Source organism: Equus caballus, chromosome 1 (genome assembly GCF_041296265.1).
Source record: "Equus caballus isolate H_3958 breed thoroughbred chromosome 1, TB-T2T, whole genome shotgun sequence".
Classification (NCBI taxonomy): Eukaryota; Metazoa; Chordata; class Mammalia; order Perissodactyla; family Equidae; genus Equus; species Equus caballus.
This window is the reverse complement of record NC_091684.1, coordinates 123,828,718-123,849,263: the sequence shown is the minus strand read 5'-3', so window position 1 is coordinate 123,849,263 and position 20,546 is coordinate 123,828,718. Positions and strand designations below refer to the sequence as shown.

The 20,546-nt window shown below is 38.4% G+C and overlaps 1 protein-coding gene across 2 annotated transcripts in view; it reads left to right on the top strand.

The window, feature by feature from the left end:
- GABRB3 (gamma-aminobutyric acid type A receptor subunit beta3) overlaps positions 1 to 20,546 on the top strand; it is a 228,996-nt gene that overhangs the window by 21,018 nt on the left and 187,432 nt on the right. The window lies entirely within an intron of this gene.

Sequence of the window (20,546 nt, the reverse complement as noted above, 5' to 3'; positions counted from 1 at the left end):
GGAGCAGTTTTTGCACATGATGGTAGAATTCGGTTGCAGTTACAGCCTGTCGCCACTAGATGGGGGTTGAGAGCTGCGCATTCTAAGCTCTCTGCCTTCAGGCAAGATGGCGGCGCCCAGTGCGGTTTTCTGGGGGGGTGGGGCAGGGGGAGGGGCAGTTTCTCTCGTCTGCTGATCTGGATTCGGATCAGCTCTGTTCTCTTGTTTCCCGCGGCCCTGGCCTGATGGGGTCCCTGCACACAGAAGCTTTCCCCCATCAGTGGGTTTCCACTGCACTGGCAGCAGGAGTCCTGGACGACCCCCAGTCATGTGGCCCCTCCCCCACTCCTTCCCTCACCCACGGCAGCGATCCCAGTCTCTAGGGGAGGATTCGAAGTTCTCTCCTACCCCGTTCCAGCTCCTCTGAGGGTGGCTCCAGCCTCTCTGTTCTCTGTCTTCTTACTCTGTAGGTCTCTGATGGTCTCGGCATTAGGGGTCATTGGTTGAAACTCAGTTTTTCCGTTCCTTTGGTTTTATTTTGGAGGGGAGAGAGTCCCGGGTCAGCTCACCCTGCCATTTTGCTCTGCCTCTCTCTGTTATAAATATTTTAAGAACTGTAGGGTATTTCCTTGCATGACTGAATAATATATTTTTCTTAATATTTTCTTATTGGATATTAGGTTATTTACTCTGATTTGCTAGACTAAATAGTGTTTTGATGAATATCCTTGTGCATAAATTATTATGTATTATGGACTATTTCCTTGAGAAATATTTCATTAAGTAGGATTAATGAATCAAATAGTATGAATATTTTTAAGGTATTTGATACATGTCACCAGGTAGCTTTCAAGAAAGTATCTCTTGATTTGGGCTTCCACTGAATTTTTGTCTAAAAATGCTCTATATCTAATATTCTAGAATAAATTTCTTTTGGTAAGTGGAAAGAGAACTATAGCCCACAAAATATTAGGATTTAAAGCTAAAATTGAATTAAACCTCAAAACTATTCTTAACTTTACCATTATTGAAACACAATCACATCTAACAAAAAATAAAACAATTTGGCTTTATATTAAAATTGACTTTATATTAATTTTATGTTTGGTTTCTGATATATTTAAGGAACAGAACACAAGTTCAAGCCATTTTTTTGAATGAACTAGAGTTAATTTTAATTCCCCACCCCAAACTTTACACTATAAAATTGAAATTTTCTCAGAAATGAGGCCTAAGAAGTTGGGAAAAAAATCTATTTTTAGGGGTTCTGAGGTCACAGCTGACCATTTTTATCTGGAGGCCCATGTTGTCAGATTCTACCAAGACATTTTAATCTCAATTTAATCCCATATTTAGTGTCAACAACTGAGCAGAGCCTTGATCCTTCAGGTGTCTGAGTGTGTGGAACAGCTGGTGAAGTAAATGTGGGGGACTCTGCAGGGCTGGCCTGGTGCTGGGAGGAGCCCATCATCACACTTGGGGGGAGGGGACTCATGTGTCTTGCTTCCTTGATCATTACCAAGAGTGCAGTGACGCTGATAAAAAGGAAGCACCTGATTCATCTGAGGTATTGTTTAATGAAGTATTAACTTCATCTACATGAGTAACATTTTAGGGGACTATTTTCCATAGAGTTAATGAGGAAAAAATCAGATAATCATATAATATGATCCAAAGTTTGGTCTACTGATGCAGAGTAAGAAAATATTAAGTGATCTTAACATTTAACTGGAAAAGGAATTTGGATTTTTCCATATTGATGAGATGAATGGGTAACCGTTTTGCCTCACTACCTTGATTTTTAATCCTTCCATCATGCCAGAAATAGCACCTCAGTGAAAGCCATTCAGAAACCACCTCGTATTTCCTCAAGTTTTTCAGCTACCCCTGATCTTTATTTTTTAATCTTTTTTACATCAAGGTCACACATTTGACCAGAGGTGTCATTTTGCTGAAGTCCTTTTTGGCTGGTCCACTTGTCCCTCTCTCTCCCATCCTTCTGCCCTGTTAGAAATCTTAGTCTGACTGCTCCGTAAGCACCTAGTTCTGCCTTTCATCCTAGACACCAAAGAACTCTATTTCAACTTTCTTTAGCCCTTTGACATTATGGTTATATTTAGCCTTTGCTCAGCCTTCAAAAAGATGTTCATCAAAGTGCCACAAGCAAGCCTACCCACTAGGAGAAAATGGTGTCCTACTACAGAAAGTCTCCCAGTAAATGATTTTATTATTTAATCTTCATTGTCTTCGCCATGCAGAACATTCTCTCTCCTTAAGGCTGCCATTATCAATTCCCATATTTCCTAGTAGTTGTTGAGCTCAAATCTTGTTTCCCTCAGAAGATTAAGAGCATGGGCTTACTTCGCCCTGTGTTTGCGGAATGCAGGGCCCCTACCCTCATGTCTTTCTCAGAGGAAGATTTTTCTCCTCCTATCTGAATTAATTTCGCTATCTGTGCTCCATATTTTGGCTTTTCCTTTACCCACATTCACTGTCTCCTTTGCAACATATCTTCCTCTCCATTAGGTTCTTTCTTTGAGTCTTCCTATGGGAAAAATAAAGTATTTGCACACAGAAGAGACACACCAAGCTGCCCCAGCTATTGCATTCTCTTTTACAACCATCTTCCTTGACACATATTTCTGGGATGAGTATCAAACTATATCCCTTGCCAATACCCACACTGGAGGGTGCTGGAGTGTGTGTGTGTGTGTGTGTGTCTGTCTGTGTATTATGTGTGTGTGTGTAAAATATTGTGATCAGGGATTACTTTCCTGCATATCATTGTTGGCTAGGCCTCTTGAATTGTGCTTCTACCTCTTGTCACTCAGTTCTGAAGATAATTTTCATCTCTTTCCTCTTTCTCAAACATCTAATTGTTCACCAAGTCTTGCCCGGTAATTTTGGTGATATATTGAAGACTCACTCCTTTTTGCCCACGACCCTAGTCTGGAGCCCTCAAATGCAGTGATCTATGACCTATCTTAAATCTATGATTCTCTTGTCTTCTGGTTCCACTTGCACAATATTACCTCTCTATTCTTCCTGCCATTTGTGGGGTGGGGTGGGAACTGTTAATGGCTCCAAGGTGCCTGCTGGATGTGTGGTAACATGGGGTGATTGGTGCTAATCCCCACAGTGACAGGGATGGTAAGATTAAGAACCAGCTCCAGGATCTGGGGAAGAGTCCCTGTGGGCTATGTCAGTGGGCATCTGTTCAGCCCTGAAAGAAAAGAATGGAGCAGGAATCTTTGAGGTTCTTAGCAGATATCCAAGCCATCACCATTTGGTTGGTACAAGAGGCAATGTTTAGAGTTCTTCCTGAGAAAGTGCAAAGACAAAAGAAGTGAAGGCGTTGGAGGAGGGAGTGGAGTATACATGTTGGGTTGGAAGGGATGACTCAGGTGCTGGGGACCTAGCAGAATCTAAGAGCTGGGTTTGTAACAAAGCTTTACCTTGATATGGACAACTTGCCCTGTGATTGCCCAACTTCACTTTATTCTAATTCCCAGCACAATATTAACATATTTATTTTTCTTTTACATTTTTATTGGTCTCAAGTTGTTTCACTTGTAATTTCCTCCCTTGGTCATGTTATGTATCCCTTTATTTACATATATTCCATACTACCAGCAATAAATAGAGACTTTGAAAATGAGTATTGATAGTGATTCCTTTTTTGATTGTGGAGATGGCCAGAGGCAGAAAAGGACCTATTCTCCAAAGAAACCATTGCCATAAGGAATGCAGTGGGGCAAACGTAGAGCCATTAAAAACACTCTTTAAAGAGAGCACATGATGAATGCTGAGGAAGTAATTGTGAAATTGTGAGAGTCAGCAGGAAAGTGCTATGGATGCCTCTCTCCCATCACGGCCTTTACCCTGGGTAACTACAGAGTTAAAAAAGACAGTCAGAGAGAAAAGATGGAAAGAAAGCAGGTGTGCGAGGCTGCCCCCATGGCATAGTGGGTAAGTTTGTGCACTCCACTTCAGTGGCCTGGCACTCGTGGTTGGATCCTGGGCAGGGACCTGCACACCACACATCAAGCCATGCTGTGGCAGTGTCCCACATACAAAATATAGGAAGATTGCCATGGATGTTAGCTCAGCGACAAACTTCCTTAGGCGAAAAGAGGAAGATTGGCAATAGATGTTAGCTCAGGGTCAGTCTTCCTGACCAAAAAAAAAAAAAAAAGAAAGCAGGTGTGAGAAAAGAGACTCTTGGTCTGCTAGTTCAGTAAGATTATGCTGTTGAATTTTTAAAAATATTTTACAGCATGCTTTTTTTTATAGGAAAAATATATTTCTTGGTAGAGACAAGGGTACTGTCTCAGCTAAAGCCTATATTTAATGTGTACACTCCCTTCTTGCCAAGTACCCGTTAGAAGTCAGGTTACATAGTATATCAGAAGATTAAGGATGGAGATAAGGTTTGCTGAGTGTGTTGCAAGAGCATAGCTTTTATTCCTAAAAAAATAAAAATCTGAAATTAGTTAGAAAAGGAACAAACTTGACAAATACGAAACCTAGAGAAGCGGTGGTGAGATTAGTGCTCTGACCAAATTCCAATTACTGGGATGCTGAATCAACAGCAACACCAGACATCCAAGAAAAGTGATGATGAGTTAGATTTATCATTGACTTTTTTTCCCTAAGGTGCTTTGAGAATATTGGGACATGATGTAAATTAAGAGCCAAACATCAAATTCCAAATTAGGAGGATGAGGTGATCTAAGATCCTTTGTTTCACAACCTTCTATGTTTAGAGAGCTCTTTTTAACTGAAGAAAGTCTGATCACTGCTCTGTTATTACTGTTGGGGCTTGTTCCAGGAGCTGGAAATCACAGACTTTGGAACAATGCAGCTTTCCATCTGCAACTGTGCTAGACACGTTCTGGTGCATTTCTGGTTTGGATTACCACAGTGAAATTGTTGCCAGTGTTGCCAGTTGATATTTAAAAGGTTGTTATTATATTTTAGATATTTGATTAACATGAATTATAAAATGTGCTTTGTTAAGGAAAGAAAGGAAGGGATTGCATGAATTCTGGATAGCTTTATCAACAAAAACTATTTTTTTTCCAAATTTACTAAAATGGAAAATAGAAATGCTTAGATTTTGGAGAACTCTTATAAAAATTCATTATATAAGTTTCAACATTTGTAGTCCATGGATCTTCCATAATCTAGAATGATTTTGAAAGTCTAGAGATTTCACTATTCCTGGATGCTAATTGCATTTTATAATACATAATTTTAGAGGAACAAAAAGAGCCAAACACTGTGTTGTTATGTGAGGAACTTAAGAAAAACGTCTGAAAAGAGATAAGCTTTGGAAAACTTTTATAATTCATGATATTTCTGAATTCCAATAAATTATTAGCAAAAAACATACTTTTCTTTCTTTTTTTTCTTCTTTTCTTTTTTGAGTAAGATTAGCCCTGAGCTAACTGCTGCCAATCCTCCTCGTTTTTCTGAGGAAGACTAGCCCTGAGCTAACATCCGTGCCCATCTTCTTCTACTTTATATGTGGGACGCCTACCACAGCATGGTGGGCCAAGAAGTGCCATGTCTGCACCTGGGATCTGAACTGACGAACCCTGGGCCGCCGAAGCGGAATGTGCGCACTTAACCCCTGCACCACCAGGCCAGCCCCCGTACTTTTCTTTCTAAACGTTACTTTTGATCTCTTCACCTTTTTAGCCTACCTCACAGCTTACTTCATAGGTTGTCATATCTTTGGCAGTTTTCTGTCATTCATGAGTTAAGCATTTCATGAAATTCTATTTCTTCAACCTTATAGAACTGGTTTACTACAAAACAACTCCTTTTGCTAACTTTTCTATTCATAATCAACAATAGCTTATTTAAATCTAATGTAAATCCCATATTTTAGTTAATCTTGATTAACTTGTCTTTGTGTATTCAGCCTGCCTCGTATTTTTAATTGAGCATGCCACTAAGATAGATACTGTGCTAGCTGGTCCCTTCTCTTGGTACAAAGCACAACAATTTTTAAAAGCATAATTTATATTTTCGTAACAAAAAAGTTGACATTCCCATTTTGTCATGTAGTCTGGAATTACCTTATCCTTCTCTGAGCAGTTCCATCTAGAAAGCATTTGAAAGGCAGTATGTAGGCAGTGAATGGCATCTTAGCCTTAGCTTTCCACTACTGCTGATAGAGGGCTTGGGTTGAATGGATAATCAACACCCTCAGATTATTGAAAACCTTATTAGTAAGTGGTTTCACCTTCCTTCACTGAACCTCTTCCAGAGTTGCTAATGAGCAGCCAAATGGACTGATTTTGAATCCTAGCTCCTTTTATTTCCTGTCTTCTTTCTGACAGAGGTGCTAATAATAATAAGCAAGAATGCAATCAAAAGGCGTGAAGACAGAAGGGAAGAATTATGTGAAACTATCTTTTACAAACCTCTAAACAGATTTCTTATTCCAGCCACGATGGAGTAGCTTCATTTCTCCTTGTTTTCCCTCTTACAACTAAACCACCCTGGACATAACGCGACATGTAAATAGGAAGATTCTGAACGTTGAAAGAGGAAGGTTGATTGCCCAAGAACCTCAGGACATGAGGAATCACTTGGTGTTGGGTTCTCTAGGTTTTCTTTTGCCTTTCACATGTTCCAGACGACGTTCTGCCAACAAACACAGGCAAAGAAAATAAAGTTAAAAAAAGTCCCCTAGCCAGAGGATCAGGAAGAGGATGGCCTAAGAAAACAGAAACTTTTGATAATGCCTACCTGACTTCAGCCAAACGCCATTCGAAAACTACATACTCTCCCTCTCCGTGGTTTCAGCAGGGCCAAATGGAGAGCTAATATTCCACCCATTGCCCAGTGGCAATGGTGGATGTGCTCCCAGGATATCAAAGAACTGAATAACTCCTTACTCCATAGGATCTGCTTGACAGTTAAGGAACCAATCAGCAGTAGAATACACATTCTTTTCAATTGCCCACAGAGCCTTCCCCAGGATAAATCATGTTCTGAGTCATAAGACAAACCTCAACATACTTAAAAGAATTCACATCATGCTGTTTATGTTTTCTAACCATAATGGAATCAAACTAGAAATCACTGCAGAAAGACAACAGGAAAATTTCCAAATACTTGGAAATTAAACAAATAAACTTTTAAGTAACCTGTGAGTCAAAGGAGATGTCTCAAGAAATATAAAAAAGATGCATAATACTGAATGAAAATGAAAATGTAACATATCAAAATTTGTGGAAGAGAGTTAAAGCAGTGCTGAGAAGGAAAGTTATAGCACTAAATGTTTACTTTAAGGAAAGGAGAGCTCTCAGATCTAAGGCCTTAAACCCAAGAAGAGGAAGATCAAGATAAATCCAAACTAAGAAGATGTACAGACATTATAAAGATAAAAGTGGAAATAAATGAAAATGAAAACAAGAAAACAGTAAGAGAAAAATGAATCAAATAAAAAATTGGGTCTCCAAGAAAAATAAATTAAATTGATAAACCTTAGACAAAAGTAAAAAGAGAGAAGACACAAACCACCAATGTCAGGAATGAAATTCTGCACTCATTTAAAGGAACAGTGTGAATTTACACACATAAATTCAACAACTTAGGGAAAAAAAGACCAATTCTTTAAAACTCATAAATTACTAAAAGACACCCCAGATGAATTAGATAATCTGAATAGTCCATTAATGACTAAAGAAATTGAATTTGTAATTAGAAATTCCCAAACAAGAAATCTCTGGGCCCAGATGATTTCACTGGAGAATTGTATAGTACATTTAAAGAAGAATTAGCACCAGTAGTACACAATCTGCTCTAGAAAGTAGAAGAGGAGGAAACAGGTCCTGACTCATTTTATAAAGCCAGGATTGCTCTGATACCAAACCAGAGAAAGACAGACAGCACACAAGAGAAGACTAAAGAATAAAATCTCTCAATAACATTGGCACAAACATCTTGAACAAAATATTTGCAAATAAAATCCAGCAACATATAAAAAGAATTCTATACCACAATGAAGTGTCATTTATTCTAGGTGTGCAAGGCTGGTTCAGTAATAGAAAATCAATCGGTATCTACCACATCAACAGGCTACAGAAGTAAAAAATCATGTGATATATCAATATACATATAAAAGGCATTTGAAAACTACAGTACTCATTCATCATAAAAATTCTGAGCAAGCTACGAATAGAGAATTTCCTCAGCTTAAAAAGAGAATCTCCAAACAGCCTACAGCTATCGTCATCGTTAATGGTGAGTGACTGAATGCTTCCCCCTAAAATCAGGAATGAAGCAAGGATGTCCACTCTCACTTCTTTTATTCTAGCAACTTCAGTAAAGGAAGAAAGATAAAGAAGAGGCATACATATTGGAAAGGAAGAAATAAAAATGTCCCAATCCCCAGATGACACCATTACCTATGTAGAACATACTAGAGACTCTACATAAACAGTCCTAAAACTAAAAAGTGAATTCAGCAAGGTTGTAGGAGATGAGATCAACACAAAAATCAGTCACATATCTATGTACTAACAACAAAATTGGAAACTGAGATTAAAATAAAAACTATTATAATAAGATTCACAATCATTCTAGGAAAATGAAGTACCTATGTATAAACTTAATAAAACGGTAAAGAACCTGTATGCTGAAAATTACAAAATACTTATGAAAGAAATAAAAGGTCTAAATGGAGAAATCTACTGTTTCATGAATTGGAAGACTGCCTTAGTAAGACATCAATTCAAATTGATATATAGATTTTATACAATTCCTATCAAAATTCCAGCAACATTTCTTGTAGATGTAGACGAACTTATTCTAAACCATATATGGAAAGCACAGGTGCAAGGAGAACTAAAATAATCTTCAAAAAGAAGAAAATGGTGCTATGAAACACACTAGATGATGTTTATGCTTACTATGTAACTACAGTAATCAAGTCAGTGGGATATTGGTGGAAGGATAGATGTATAGATAGTGGAACAGAATAGTGAATCCAGAAATAGACCCACACAAATACGCCCAAATGACTTTTAACAAAGGTTCAAAAGCAATTTGGTGGAGGAAAGATAGCCTTTTCAAAAATGGTGATGGAGCAAATGAACTTTGACCTAAACCTCAGACTTATGCAAAAATTCACACACAAGGGTCTTTAACGTAAAATGTAAAACTTCAGAAGAAAACATGAAAGAACACCTTTAGGAACCACAGATCCTCTGAAAACATGAAAGAACACCTTTAGGGCCTGTGGTTAGGGGAAAAGTTCTTGGACTTGACATCAAAAGCATGATTTGTAAGAGGAAAAATTGATAAATTGGACCTCACCAAAATTAAAACATTTGCTCTGCAAAAGACCCTGCAAAGAAGATGAAAAGACAAGCTATATACTCATAGAAAATATCTGCAAACCATATATTTGACAGAGGACTTGAATCTAGAATATATAAAGAATTCTCAAAATTTGACAGTAACAAAATGAACAATCCAATTAGAAAATAAGCAAAAGATATGAGCAGACATAAGTATATATAGATGGCAAATAAGCACATGAAAAGATGTTCAGTGTCTAAACACCTGTCAGGATGGTTATAATAAAAAAGAAAACAGTGACAACATCCAATACTGGCTAGAATGTGTGGAGAAACTGGACCATGCATTGCTGGTGGGACTATACAGTGGTGCAGCCACTCGGGAAAATAAGTGGACAATTTATTTTAAAATTAATTATACAGTTACCATACAACCAAGCAATTGCACTCTTTGGCATTTATCTCAGAGGAATGAAAACCTATGGTCACATATTCATAGCAGCTTTATTTTTAGTAGCCAAAAACCTGAAGAAAACCAGATATACTGCAATGAGTGAGTGGTTAAACCAGCTGTGATACATCCATAACCTGGAGTACTACTCAGCAATAAAAAGGAATGAACTGTTGATGCATGCAGTAACTTGGATGGATCTCATGGCATTATGCTTTTGAAAAAGCCTAATCTCAAAAGGCTGCACACTGCATGATTTCATTTACATAACAATTTTGAAACAATGGAATTATAGATAAATAGAACAGATTAGTGGTTGCCAGTGGTTGAAAATGGAGGGAGAAGGGTGGTGGTGGGTGTGGTTATAAAAGGGCAGCAGGAGGGAGCCTTGTGGTGATAGAACACATCTGTATCTTGATTGTGGTTACACTAGTCTATACAGGTGATAAAACTGCATAGAACTATAACCACCAGACCCCCCTCCCCCCAAAACACACACATGGAAATGAGTGCATGTAAACCTGGTGAAATCTGAATGGGATTTGCGGATTGTATTAATGTTAATTTCTTTGTTTTGATATTGCACTATAGTCATGCCAGATGTTACCATGGGGGAAGGGTACAGGAAACCTTCCTCTACATATTCTTTTTACAATTTCTTGTAAACCTAAAATTATCTCAAAATAAAAAATTTAAAAATTCTGAAGACATGTATATATATGTAAATATAAGTACACATATAAATATACATATATAAATATACATATATAAATATATATAATAAATGAAATTTTTCTTGAGAATATAATTTGAGAGTTAAAAATAGGTCTTTTGGTGTCATGAGTTTGATACTGATTATTCAAGTTTTAATGAAAGTTTCTGTTATTGTTGAGTTGTGTTGAAAATAATTTCCATTATAATTGAAATTAACTATTTATTTTAGTAAAGAAGCATCGTTTAAGTTAAAAAAAAATAGTAAGTGAAAAGTGGGGGTTACAAAAGTAGTGAAATGTCCATACAGCCTATCTAATTTCTTAAGTGAAATATCTAAGAATTTTCATGCTCAATCTTCATGTCAAATGCCATTACTGAGCGGCCAGGCCCTCATCCTTACTAAATTGCATGGAGAGGGGCACAAAGATTGTGCTATTCTTATATACCTCATTCTGAAAACCTCACCCTGTGCAGAATCCTTTCTCTTCGGGTTGTCTTGAGCTTTGCTGGTTATTTTGGTGGGAGACACGGTCTCAAACACACTGGAAGGGAAATTAAGTACATAGGATTTATTTTTGGTGACTGGCACCTTTCTTTTTCCCGAGCTTTCAAATCTATAAATGTAGTCTCCTTCCTCCTTAGTGAGAAGAGTGGAGAAAGGAATTTGTTACCAAGAAACCTGAAATGACTTCTTAGAGATGAGTGCTCAATGCATATGAATTGCTGTTGATACTTGTATGCATATTCATTCATCTCTAGTGAGTAATCCAATCACAACTTTGAGTCAGTCACTTGTTAAGACAGTAGAAATGGAAATGATATAAGGTAAATGCTCACAAGGAGGAGTGAATTCACAGATGGGGAAGAGAATCTGTATGAGGCAGAAAATGGCCTTTTCCTATTAAGGCTGTCATATTGCATTTTGCTCAGTAACGAAACAGACAGAAAAACTAATGCGATGTTCACTTTTTCCACAATTTTGTATTTTCTTTGCTCTGACATAGAATGCCCACTGAGCTAATGAAATCTTATGGGAACACTTTGTTGTACATGGGCATCATTCTGAATTGGAAAACATTTATAATAACGCATACTAATAATCAAGCACCTGCAGTTATAACAGGTAAAAGATTATACAGTTAAACATTAACAGCCATCTGCTATAGAAGGAAATGGAAAGAGTTTAATTTCTCAAAGCCACATAGCTTGCATGGAGCCAGGATGAAGTCCCAACCTGAAATCTTCCCACTATAGAACTGAATGCCTTTTGGGGTACAGAGTCTTGGTTTAGGGGCTGTGGGAGCAGTGAAGATAGGGGACAAAAGGAAGGATATCATCCATCTTATGTGTACCATTTTCATGAGGAAAATAAAGTCCAGCACCAATGTAATGATAGGATGAGAGACTTAACATTGTATAGATGTTAATCATTCCAAAATTAATATGTAATTAAAATAAAACCCCATTCATAATCCTAACTTTTCACAAGAAATTGATGAATAAGTAAAGTTCATATGGCAGAATAAATGGGTTAGAATAACAATAACAGCTTGGGAGAAAAAGATTAATTATGGGAACTTTCCTTACCAGGTATTTAAAAAGCAGTGTAAAATGAGACCAGGTAAATTGCAGCAAGGGTCATGTAGTAAATCAATGGAAGAGAAGAGAGAGTCCAGTAGCAGACACATTCATATATGGGACTTTAGATGGTTAACAAAAATGGTGTTTCAAACCAGGGGCAAAGGGATAATCTATTTAAGGTTTTGGGTGAAAACATTAGATCCTTGGTTTTCCATCTCATGCCATGTGTGAAATATCTTCCTGATGGAGCAAAGGTGTGCACATTTCAAAAAAAACTTGGGGGAAAATATAGGAGACTATTTGGACTACCCCTTGAATGTAAGTTATAATCCAAGGGTAGAAAAGGGTTTTTTTTCTTTTTAGCAATACGACAAGACCAGACACTATAAAGAAAACAGAGTTGAAATTAAAAACTGAGTATAGACAATACCCATGGCAAACTATAAATATCTATTTTAGTAAAAGGACTCCTAGACTTAGAAGACATCAGAGAGCCGGTCCTGGTAAAGGATGCAACAGACAAGCTGTAGAAGAAATGTGGATGTCAGTAGCAGTAATGGAGAGGCAGTCAGTATGGTTAACATGCTTAGAGAAACACAGGTGAAACAGTAAGGACAAATCATTATGTATATAGCATTAATAAGGCTACAGGGAAGTGCACTACTGAAACATGGCTTATAGGAATGCATAAGGGTACAACAGATAAGGGCTGATTTGGCACAATATATTTTAAAAATTGCATACTTTTAACCCAGAAATTGCATCATGAGAATTTTCCTCTGGAAACATTTGCATAACTGTTACAAAGATAGTTGCATCATTGTTTAGAACAGTGGGAAACTGGTAAGTAACTAAATGCTCATAGTAGTGGAGGCTGGTTAAATAAGGGTGCATACTTTCAGACAGTCAGATACTGTGAAACCCTTTAAAGAATGAGGTATGTATATCCACAGGGTGCGGTCCATAAAATATTTGCAAAACAGCATGCACAGTATGAACATGGATTTGGAAAAAATGTCTATACTTTGGACATGGCCAGGAGGGACATTCACCATATTTTATTTATCGCTTTTGGAGGGTGTCAGGAAGGTGGGATTATAGGGTACTCTCATTTTATAATTCTTTTAGTTTTATGGCTCAGAAGAATATTTTTTCTTTTTTTCCCCCAATTTTATTTCTTTATTTATTTCTTTTTAATTGCAATAACATTGGATTATAACATTATTGTAGCTTTTAGATGTCCATCATAATATATTTCAAATTCTGTGTAATTACATCATGTTCACCACCCAAAAACTAATTATAGTCCATCCCCTCACACGTGAGCCTAATCACCCCTTTTGCCCTCCCCGTCTTTCCCCCAGGGTAACCACCAATCCATTCCTCATTGCTATGTGTTTGTTTGTCGTTGTTTTTATCTTCTACTTATGAGTGAGATCATACGGTATTTGACTTTCTCCCTCTGACTTATTTCACTCAGCATAATACCCTCAAGGTCCATCCATGTTGTCACAAATGGCCGGATTTCATCATTTGTTATGGTTGAGTAGAATTCCATTGTGTATATATACCACATCTTTATCCATTCGTCCCCTGATGGGCATGTAGGTTGCTTCCAAGTCTTGGCTGTTGTGTATAATGCTGCAATGAACATAGGGGTGCAAGTATCTTTATGCCTTTGTGTTTTCAAGTTCTCTGGATAAATACCCAGCAGTGGGATACCTGGATCATATGGTAGATCTATTCTTAATTTTCTGAGGAATCTCCATACTGCTTTCCATAGTGGCTGCACCAGTTTGCACTCCCACCAGCAGTGCATGAGGGTTCCCTTCTCTCCACATCCTCTCCAAAATTTGTTGTTTCCTGTCTTGCTAATTATAGCCATTCTGACCAGAGTGAGGTGATACCTCATTGTAGTTTTGATTTGCATTTCCCTGATAGCTAATGATGTTGAGCATCTTTTCATATGCCTGTTGGCCATCCATATATCTTCTTTGGAGAGATCTCTGTTCAGATCTTTTGCCCAATTTTTAATTGGGTTGTTGGGTTTTTTGTTGTTGAGCTGTATGAGTTCTTTGTATATTTTGGACATTAACCCCTTATCTGATATATGGTTTGCGAATATCTTCTCCCAATTGTTAGGTTGTCTTTTTGTTTTGTTGATGGTTTCCTTTGCAGTACAGAAGCTTTTTAGTTTGATGTAGTCCCATTTGTTCATTTTTTCTTTTGTTTCCCTTGCCTGGTCAGACATGGGACTTGAAAATATCTTTTTCTAAATGGAGATTAGAACTACTGGATGGCAGACTTCCTCTCAGTGTTTGATAATAGCACTCGTGCCCGGGGGAACAGCTGCAATATTTATTCTTCTTCCTTCTCTGTTAAGAACACCTGAAAATCACTGAAAACAAGTACGTATTCATTGTGTTACAGAGAATTCAGTTCAATTCACCTAAGGCTTATATATTTTCCACTCTGACCCTAAGCTTGGCACTGCAAGGAATAAAAGAAATAAAAGAAGTAGCAAGAAATGAGGACCATATAGTGCTTTCTCTGTGCCAGGTACTCTGGTAAAGTATTGGTGCACAGATACCCCTCCCTCAGCCCTGTGATGTAATTACTGTTGTCATCATGCTGTTTTATGGGTGAAGAAACTGAGGCACTCTGTGAGTTGTATATTGCTCCAGCCCCACAGCTGGCTCGGATTCAGACCTGGAGTCCGTGCTCCTTACCTTGGCTGTTTGCCTCTCTCCTACTATCTCCACCTTTCGAGTACCTCCGAGAATGCAATGTGTGTGTTGGGGAACCTGGGAAGATTCCTTCTAGCTTTTCATTCAACTTGGAGACTTTGAGAGTGAAAGAGGGCAGTTAGTAACCATTCTGGGAAAAGCAGGAGTGAGCCAAGGCTGTCCTGGAAAAAGTGGGACTACCTGTAACTGTCTTCAGATTAGATGTGTCTCATATTGTCAAATATAGAGTGAAGGTGTTTCATATCACAGATTAGGAAATGTCCTGTGAGAGTTCAGAAGAGGGAGTGTGGAGCCCAGTCGTGGGGAAAAGGAGTGGCTTTTTGGGATGCCCCCAGGGCAGCAGTGAGGTTGTCCTGGCAGAGGGCACACAGAGCTGGAGGGGCAGCCCAGGTGCCAGAGAGGGGAGGCAGGAGATGGACCTAGTGAGGGGACATCAGACTCAGGGAGTCCTTCTGCCTTATTTCATGCTGTTTCTCCTGCCAGGGATTTGGTCACCACCGCCAATCCTCAGGTCCCGGCTGTACCGCCCCTGTTATCTACTTGGAGATATTTTGGTCTTTGAAGAACAAATGTGCCTTCCTCCTTCATGATAACTCACTCCCTGATCCAGCCAGGGTGAACTGATTGATCACTTCTGCCCTTGTGGGGCCCCTGAGTCCAGTATATACTTCAAATGCACTTTCCCCGTTCATGTCAATGTTGGCTCACTGGAGCTTGTCTGCTGCTGGAGAACAGAGGACTTAGTGTAGCATGTAGTGTAGAGGACTTAGTGAGCCCAGGACCTGGCACCCTCGAAGATGGTGAGTGCTGGGGAACACAAGTCATTTGGTCATTCCCAGGAAGCTCCCGAATGTTGTTTTGAGTGAAGGAGTAAAGACACCCAAACTGACCTGTAGGAAGATTATTTTGTTGTTGAGGTGATTAAAAACAGGGGAGTCCTGGAGACAGAGACAAATGAGCAGCCTGTGAAAGTGTCAAAGCAGGAGGCAGCAAGGTCTGTATTTAGATGGATACAAGAGCTGGACGTCACCTCCTGTGTACATCCCCTTCTATTTTCTGAAAGATGAAGAATAGATATTGTTTTTTTTTTTTTTTTTTTTTTATTAATGTTATGATAGATTACAACCTTGTGAGATTTCAGTTGTACATTTTTGTTAGTCATGTTGTGGGTACACCACTTCCCCCTCCGTACCCTCCCCCCACCCCCCCTTTTCCCTGGTAACCACCAATCAGATTTCCTTCTCAATATACTAATTTCCACCTATGAGTGGAGTCATATAGAGTTCGTCTTTCTCTGACTGACTTATTTCGCTTAACATAATACCCTCGAGGTCCATCCACATTGTTGTGAATGGGCCAATTTCGTCTTTTTTTATGGCTGAGTAGTATTCCATTGTGTATATATACCACATCTTCTTTATCCAATCATTAGTTTCTGGGCATGTAGGCTGGTTCCACGTCTTGGCTATTGTAAATAATGCTGCAATGAACATAGGGGTGCAACGGACTCTTGAGATATCTGATATCAGGTTCTTAGGATAGATACCCAGTAATGGGATGGCTGGGTCATAGGGTATTTCTATTTTTAACTTTTTGAGAAATCTCCATACTGTTTTCCATAGTGGCTGTACCAGTTTGCATTCCCACCAACAGTGTATGAGGGTTCCTCTTTCTCCACAACCCCTCCAACATTTGTCGTTCTTGGTTTTGGATGTTTTTGCCAATCTAACGGGGGTAAGGTGATATCTTAGTGTAGTTTTGATTTGCATTTCCCTGATGATTAGCGATGATGAACATCTTTTCATGTGTCTATTGGCCATATTCATATCTTCTTTTGAGAAATGTCTGTTCATGTCCTCTGCCCATTTTTTGATCGGGTTGTTTGTTTTTTTGTTGTTAAGCAGTGTGAGTTCTTTGTATATTATGGAGATTAACCCTTTGTCGGATAAGTGGCTTGTAAATATTTTTTCCCAATTAGTGAGCTGTTTTTTTGTTTCAATCCTGTTTTCCCTTGCCTTGAAGAAGCTCTTTAGTCTGATGAAGTCCCATTTGTTTATTCTTTCTATTGTTTCCCTCAACTGAGGAGTTACAGTGTCCGAAAAGATTCTTTTGAAACTGATGTCAAAGAGTGTACTGCCTATATTCTCTTCCAAAAGACTTATTGTCTCAGGCCTAATCTTTAGGTCTTTGATCCATTTTGAGTTTATTTTGGTGTGTGGAGAAAAAGAATGGTCAATTTTCAATCTTTTGCATGTGGCTGTCCAGTTTTCCCAGCACCATTTGTTGAAGAGACTTTCTTTTCTCCATTGTAGGCCCTCTGCTCCTTTGTCGAAGATTAGCTGTCCATAGATGTGTGGTTTTATCTCTGGGCTTTCAATTCTGTTGCATTGATCTGTGGACCTGTTTTTGTACCAGTACCATGCTGTTTTGATCACTGTAGCTTTGTAGTATGTTTCGAAATCGGGGATTGTGATTCCGCCGGCTTTGTTTTTCTTGCTCAGGATTGCTTTAGCAATTCGCGGTCTTTTGTTGCCCCATATGAATTTTAGGATTGTTTGTTCAATTTCTGTGAAGAATGTTCTTGGGATTCTGATTGGGATAGCATTGAATCTGTATATTGCTTTAGGTAGTATGGACATTTTAACTATGTTTATTCTTCCGATCCATGTGCAAGGGATGTCTTTCCATCTCTTTATGTCATCGCCTATTTCTTTCAAGAGAGTCTTGTAGTTTTCATTGTATAGATCCTTCACTTCCTTGGTTAAGTTTATCCCAAGGTATTTTATTCTTTTCGTTGCTATTGTGAATGGGATAGAGTTCTTGAGTTCTTTTTCTGTTAGTTTATTGTTAGTGTATAGAAATGCTACTGATTTATGCACATTAATTTTATACCCTGCTACTTTGCTGTAGTTGTTGATTATTTCTAATAGTTTTTCTGTGGATTCTTTGGGGTTTTCTATGTATAAGATCATGTCGTCTGCAAACAACGAGAGTTTTACTTCTTCGTTACCTATTTGGATTCCTTTTATTTCTTTTTCCTGCCGAATTGCTCTGGCCAGCACCTCCAGAACTATGTTGAATAGGAGTGGTGAAAGTGGGCACCCTTGTCTTGTTCCTGTCCTCAGAGGGATGGCTTTCAGCTTTTGTCCATTGAGTATGATGTTGGCTGTGGGTCTATCATATATGGCCTTTATTATGTTGAGGTACTTTCCTTCTATACCCATTTTACTGAGGGTTTTTATCATAAATGGGTGTTGGATCTTGTCGAATGCTTTCTCTGCATCTATTGAGATGATCATGTGGTTTTTGGTTTTCATTTTGTTAATGTAGTGTATCACGTTGATTGACTTGCGGATGTTGAACCATCCCTGTGTCCCTGGTATAAATCCCACTTGATCGTGGTGTATAATCTTTTTGATGTATTGCTGTAATCGGTTTGCCAAAATTTTGTTGAGGATTTTTGCATCTATGTTCATCAGTGATATCGGCCTGTAGTTCTCCTTCTTTGTGTTGTCCTTGTCAGGTTTGGGGATCAGAGTGATGTTGGCTTCATAGAATGTGTTAGGGAGTTCTCCATCTTTCTCAATTTTCTGGAACAGTTTGAGGAGAATAGGTATTAAGTCTTCTTTGAATGTTTGGTAGAATTCTCCAGAGAAGCCGTCTGGTCCTGGACTCTTGTTTTTGGGGAGGTTTTTGATTACCGTTTCTATTTCCTTACTTGTGATTGGTCTATTCAGATTCTCCATTTCTTCCTGATTCAGTTTGGGGAGATTGTAGGAGTCTAGGAATTTGTCCATTTCTTCCAGGTTGTTCAATTTGTTGGCATATAGTTTTTCATAGTATTCTCTTATGATCTCTTGTATTTCATTGGTATCTGTTGTGATTTCTCCTCTGTCATTCCTGATTTTATTAATTTGCGATTTCTCTCTTCTTTTCTTGGTGAGTCTGGCTAGGGGTTTGTCAATTTTGTTAATTCTTTCGAAGAACCAACTCTTTGTTTCATTGATCCTTTCTATTGTCTTTTTTGTTTCAATATCGTTTATTTCTGCTCTTATTTTTATTATTTCCCTCCTTCTACTGACTCTGGGCCTTGTTTGTTCTTCTTTTTCTAGTTCTGTTAGGTGTCGTTTGAGGTTGCTTACGTGAGCTTTTTCTTGTTTAGTGAGGTGAGCCTGTATTGCGATGAATTTCCCTCTTAGGACTGCTTTTGCTGCATCCCAAATGATTTGGTATGTCGTGTTCTCATTTTCATTTGTCTCCAGATAATATTTGATTTCTTCTTTAATTTCTTCAATGATCCATTGTTTGTTGAGAAGCGTGTTGTTTAGTCTCCACATTTTTGCACCTTTCTCTGCTTTTTTCTTGTAGTTGATTTCTAGTTTAATAGCGTTATGATCAGAAAAGATGCTTGATATTATTTCAACTCTCTTGTATTTATTGATGTTTGCTTTGGTTCCCAAAATATGGTCAATCCTTGAGAATGTTCCATGTGCACTTGAGAAGAATGTGTAACCTGCTGTTTTTGGATGAAGTGTTCTATATATATCTATTAAGTCCATCTGGTCTAATTTTTCATTTAATTCTATTATTTCCTTGTTGATTTTCTGTCTGGATGTTCTGTCCATTGGTGTTAATGGTGTGTTGAGGTCCCCTACTATTATTGTATTGTTGTTGATGTCTTCTTTTAGTTCTATTAAGAGTTGCTTTACAAATTTTGGTGCTCCTGTGTTGGGTGCGTATATATTTATAAGTGTTATGTCTTCTTGGTGGAGAGTCCCTTTTATCATTATATACTGTCCCTCTTTGTCTTTCTTTATCTGTTTTGCTTTGAAATCTACCTTGTCTGATATTAGTATAGCGACACCTGCTTTCTTTTGTTCATTATTAGCTTGGAGTATTGTTCTCCATCCCTTCACTCTGAGTCTGTGTTTGTCTTTGGGGCTGAGGTGTGTTTCCTGGAGGCAGCATATTGTTGGATCTTGTTCTTTGATCCATCCTGCCACTCTGTGTCTTTTGATTGGGGAGTTCAATCCGTTTACATTTAGAGTGATTATTGAGACGTGGGGGCCTACCACTACCATTTTGTGTCTTGTTTTCCGGTTTTCTTCAGTTTCCTTTGTTTCTCGTCCCATGGTTTAATCTGTTCTGATGTAGAGCTGCTACTCTCTGTTGTTGTCCTTCTACTTATCTCCTCTGCTCTTGGTTTTGTAGCCCCTTTCCTTTTTTGGATTTTTCAGGAATGAGGGTTTTCCTGAGGATTTCCTGAAGAGGAGGTTTTGTGGCAATGAACTCCCTTAATTTTTGTTTATCTGGGAAAGTTTTTATTTCTCCATCGTATTTGAAGGATATTTTTGCTGGGTAGAGAATTCTCGGCTGTAGGTTTTTGTCCTTCAGATTTTTGAATATATCATTCCACTCTCTTCTAGCCTGTAAAGTTTCTGCTGAGAAATCTGCTGATAGCCTGATGGGGGGTTCCTTTGTAGGTTAGTTTCTTTTGCCTGGCTGTCCTTAATATTTTCTCCTTGTCGTTGACTTTTGCTAGCTTCACTACTATATGCCGTGGAGTTGGTCTTCTTGCATTGATAAAGTTTGGAGATCTATTGGCTTCTGTCACCTGAAGATCCATCTCCCTCACCAGATTTGGGAAGTTCTCAGCCATTATTTCTTTGAATAGGTTTTCTGCCCCTTTCTCCTTCTCTTCTCCCTCTGGTATACCTATAATCCTTACGTTGCATCTCCTAATTGTGTCTGATA